The sequence below is a fragment of the Malania oleifera genome, chromosome 8, assembly GCF_029873635.1.
Source record: "Malania oleifera isolate guangnan ecotype guangnan chromosome 8, ASM2987363v1, whole genome shotgun sequence".
NCBI classification, from domain to species: domain Eukaryota; kingdom Viridiplantae; phylum Streptophyta; class Magnoliopsida; order Santalales; family Ximeniaceae; genus Malania; species Malania oleifera.
Genome location: NC_080424.1, coordinates 95,001,977 through 95,007,383, shown reverse-complemented (window position 1 = coordinate 95,007,383; position 5,407 = coordinate 95,001,977).

The window sequence follows — 5,407 nt, the reverse complement described above, 5'->3', positions numbered from 1 at the left end:
CCTAGCTTGCGTGAAGGAACCACCTCAGGATGATTTGAAGCTTGAAGATATCCGAGTGGTTAGCAAATTCCTGGATGTATTCCCAGAAGACTTACCCGGTTTACCTTATGATCAAGAGGTGGAGTTCGCTATCGAGTTGCTGCCAGGTAAGGCGTCAATTCCTAAAGCTCCATAACGAATGGCTCCAGCTGAACTTAGAGAGTTGAAGGAGTAGTTGTAGGAACTACTGGACAGGGGCTTTATCAGACCTAGTTTTTCGCCCTCGGGAGCTCCAGTGTCGTTCATGAGGAAGAAGGACATATTGATGTGAATGTGCATTGATTACCGTGAGATCAACAAGGTAACAATGAGGAACCAATAGCCGTTGCCTCGTATAGATGATTTGTTTGACTAGCTGTAGGGAATGCATGTCTTTTGGAAGATCGATTTACGGTCAAGGTATCATCAGGTGAAGGTTAGGATTGAAGATGTTGCGAAGACTGCTTTTCGAACCAGATATGGCCACTACAAGTTTCTAGTCATGCCTTTTGGGTTAACTAACGCTTCAACGATATTTATGGACCTAATGAACATGGTTTTCCATGAATACCTGGATCAATTTGTAGTAGTGTTCATCGACAATATTTTGGTATACTTTAGGAGTTCGGAAGAGCATGAAAACCGTTTGAGGTTGGTACTTCAAGTATTACGGGAGAAGAAGTTGTATGCTAAGCTGAAGAAATGTGATTTCTGGCTGAATTAGGTCGCATTTCTAGGCCATGTAGTGTCGAAGGGTGGTATCTCAGTTGATCCTAGTAAGACAGAAGTAGTGGTTGATTGGGTGACACCGAAGAGCATACATGATGTTCAGAGTTTCCTAGGACTAGCTGGGTATTACCGGCGATTCATGGAAGGATTCTCTAAGTTATCTGGCCCTCTAACACAGTTGATGAGGAAGGGTGTGAAATTTGATTGGAATGATGAGTGCGAGCAGAGTTTCCAGGAGTTGAAACACCGACTGGTCACTGCTCCGGTTTTAACCATCCCATCTAAGGACGGTGGTTTGTGTTTTACAAAGATGCATCACTAAAGGGTTTGGGATGTGTGTTGATGGAACAGGGGAAAGTGATTGCTTATGCTTCTTGGCAACTCAAGGAGTACGAGAAGAATTACCCTATACATGATTTAGAGTTGGCGGCGGTAGTATATGCATTGAAGATCTGAAGACAGTACTTGTACGGTGTACAGTGTGAGATCTTCACGAAGCACAAGAACCTTAAATAATTTTTCACACAGAAGGAGTTAAACATGAAGCAGAGGAGGTGGCTTGAACTGATTAAGGACTACGATTAAACATGAAGCAGAAGAGGTGGCTTGAACTGATTAAGGACTACGATTGCACGATTAGCTACCACTCAGGGAAAACTAACATGGTAGCTGATGCGTTGAGTCAGAAGTTAGAGCATGCGTTAGTATCTGTAGTAGTAGGTCAGCATCATATCAGACAAGATTTGGAAAGTCTTGGCGTGGAGTTGGTGGATGGTAATCATCAGGCTTTCATTGCTAGCTTGGTGATCCAGTGGACATTATTTGAGAGGATTAAAGCCGAGCAGGCTAATGATGTGGAATTAGTTGAGATTGTAGAGAAAGTGCAGCAAGGGTTGGCTGCAGATTTTAACATCTTTGAGGGAGGTGTGCTAAGGTTTGGGACCAAGCTGTGTGTTCCAAACAATGAGGGAATAAAGAAGACGATTCTGGAGGAGGCGCATTGTTCTTTGTATACGATACATCTGGGTAGTACGAAGATGTATTGGGATTTGTGTGAGTCCTTTTGCTGGAGTGGTATGAAGCGGGAGATTGCTCGATTTGTGGAGCAATGTCTGACGTGTCATTAGGATAAGGCTAAACATCAGAGGTCGGTAGGGCCGTTGCAGCCATTAAGTATCCTGGAGTGGAAATAGGAGCACATCTCCATGGACTTTGTTACCGGGTTACCACCAGCACTACATGGGCAGAATATCATCTGGGTAATCGTGGACAAATTGACCAAATCTGCTCACTTTGTACCAATGAAGGTTAGTTACTCTTTGTGTAGGCTAGTAGATTTGTATATGCAGAAGATAGTCAGAATGTACGGGGTACCAGTGTCCATTGCTTCAAATTAAGACCCAAGATTCACTTCTCGATTCTGGAAGAGTTTACAGGAAGCACTGCGGACGAAGCTTACTTTCAGTATAACATTTCACCCCCAGACTAATGGACAATCAGAGAGGACGACACAGATCTTGGAGGATATGTTATGGGCTTGTGTATTAGACTTCGGTGGTACTTGGATTCAGTTTCTACCATTAGTGGAGTTTGCCTATAACAACAGCTTCCAGGCTAGTATCAGAATGGTACCGTTCGAGGCATTGTATGGTCAGAGGTGTCCGTCTCCTTTATATTGGGACAAGGTTAGTGAACGATAGATATTGGGTCCCGAACTCGTACAGGAGGCATCTGAAAAGGTAAGATTGATCAAGGATAGGATTAAATCAGCTCAGAGTCAACAGAAGAGTTACGTGAATGTTTGCCATCGTGAGTTGGAATTCAAGGGTTGGGGGTAAGATATTTCTAAGAATCGCTCCATTGAAAGGGGTGATGAGATTTGGATGGAAGGGCAAATTGAGCCTGAGGTATATTGGACCTGTAAGAACCTGACCCATGAGATATGGAATAAATAAATAATAAAAGTATAAGACAATAATTTGAGCAGGCTTCATCGACGAAGCCAGTGTTTTTGTCGATGAAGGCCCTTCTATTGTTTGGCGATGAAATGCAGAGGTTTGTTGACGAGGAGAAGCTAAGAGATTTTGGGAAATTCAGAAATCTTAGGCTTGTCGATGAGACCACTACAACATCGATGAGTTTCCTTCGTTGGCTCGTCGATGAAGATGTCGCCTCGTCGATGAGGTTGGCTGAGTCAAAGGTGTTATAAATATTATTTTGAGTTGCTTAGAAGCTAAGTTATCAAAATTCTCTCTCTCTCTCTCTCTCTCTCTCTCTCTATAGAATTCGGAGCATCTCTTCTTCTCTCTAGATTTCTTCATCGTTTGTCACTGGAATCGATGATTTGACGTTACTACGAGGATCAAAGAAAGATTCTCTACATGTTTTGTGGAACAGATCTTCGTTTTGAGGTCTTCAAGTTTTGACCCAAAAATTGAAGTAAGACTGGATTTTCAATTCCATTTTGGTAAATCTGTAGAGAGTAAGATTGTAAGTGATTTTTGTACTGTGATTTATAAGTTTTGGGAACTCGGTTCGTTGTTTAGGAGCGGTAGAATTCGTGTTGGATTTTCAGGGAAAGGTAAGGGGATTCTGTTTATATCGAGTATTTTTTTGAAATCGAATTCGGTAGAACTGTGGTTCACAATCCTGTGTGTGTTTTGGCTACTTATTTGGGGAAATCTAATGGGTAAAAATTATGGGGTTTTCATGTTACAGTTTTGGGAAAAAGGAGGCGTTAGGTTGCATCTTTGGTTTTGTTGGAAAACTGTGGATATATTGTTGAATATATTGTGTTATGGAGATGGTCGTGCCTTGACTTGTTTTAAACTGTATTTTGAAAATCATAATTTTTTGATAACCAAATAAGTGTGGAATGAATTGTAATATGAATATACATTGAGTTGTGATTTACTGAAATGAGATATAGGAACGTGTGTTCCGAATTGTTCCAGGTTGTGAAATAGTGTCTGACTCTATATCCGAGGGTGTGAAATATCACCTGCCAGTGGCAAGAGTGTCCGGCTCTATATTCGAGCGTGTGAAATATTGCCTTTTACCGGCTGATCACCGAAGGGTGTGGATCCACCATATGTACTAGTACGATGCCATAGGAGCCTGGGGCTACACCATGTGCTGAGGACACCGTGTAATGCGGTCCGGCTTCGTGCTGAAGGGTGTGACGACACCAGGTTGATTGATCATGTGTGTTTGTGTTGAGAACTATATTGGAACTATTTTGTGGAAATACTAGAACTGAACTGTGTATGTTTTATGTCATGATAACACTCATATGGCACACATCGATATAACCTAATTTTGCCTTATTGAGATGTGTCTCAACCCTATCGTACGTACATGTTTTCAGGTCTTTCGAGTAACCGGAACTAGCATCCTAGTGTTGGGAGCGTGGTGGTCAATTTACTGTGTAGAGTACTTGTGTAAGTACTGGGACTATAACAAGGTTGTCATTCTAGGTATTGCTGGCACCCTGGGTTATGTTTTGTAATATGGAGCTTAGACTCGATTTGTATAAACTCTGGTATGGTATTATGTATGTATGAAATGAACTTTTTCGCTGCGTATATGTCGTATATGTGAATGTGTTAGGGTGTACAGGAACCCCACGGGGTCGGACCCTCATTCATTATAGTATCATTTGTGTTTTATATGATACAAAGACATGTTAGGTTACTACATAACACCCTGGGTCCCATTGCCGGGTTTGGGGCATGACAGCTTGGTATCAAAACTAATCAAGTTGCTAGGTCTTGTAGACTTGGTTAGGTGTAGCTATGTGTACATACCAGAGTATATGATGTAGGAAATGGGTAGAATAGGTCGAGGGTTATTTTGTTGCTAGATAGGGACTCGTTGGCGGTGTTCTGTGTTTTTCCTAGAATGATGATTTCAGTAAAACCATGGCAAACCATTAATGGTTTCATGTCGGTGTGATAAGACAGACCTAGACCCGTGAGGTTGGTAGTTAACATGATTAGATGTCAATGATTGTGTAAACTGTATGTGATGTAGGAATTCTAACTAATTCCTATTCTATTTTTCAGAATGGAGCTCAAGGACAACAACTTGGATAGTGACTCCAAGGGGACTGCGAGCAATGAGTCTCCTTCTGTGCCTCGAGGATTGACGAGGTAGGTTACACAAGAGATCGGGCGGAGTGTTAGGAGGCGTGAACATTCTTCTACTGCTATGGGGTGTACCATCGATAGGTTCACACGTGTGCACCCTCCGACATTTTCAGGAGGACTGGGTCGAGAAGACCAAAAGGATTCTGGAGGCCCTACACTGCACAGCTAAGCAGAGGGTTTTCTATGCTACCTTCCAACTATCTAGGGAGGCTAGGCGATGGTGGACTGCGGTGAGTCTGCTGGAGAAGTAGAGATCCAATCCAACAGAGATGACATGGAGCCGTTTTAATGAAGTGTTCTTCGAGAGATACTTCCTGGCCTCCACACGCGATGCTAAGGTGGATGAGTTCTCTGTTCTGAAACAGGGAGATATGACGATGCAGGGTATGCTGCTTAGTATATAGAGCTATCCCGTTTCCAGTCGTGCTTGATCTCGAACGAGTACGAGAAGACTTGGAGGTTCGAGAAGGGCTTGAGGAAAGACATCCGCATATTAGTGGGAATGCTACAGA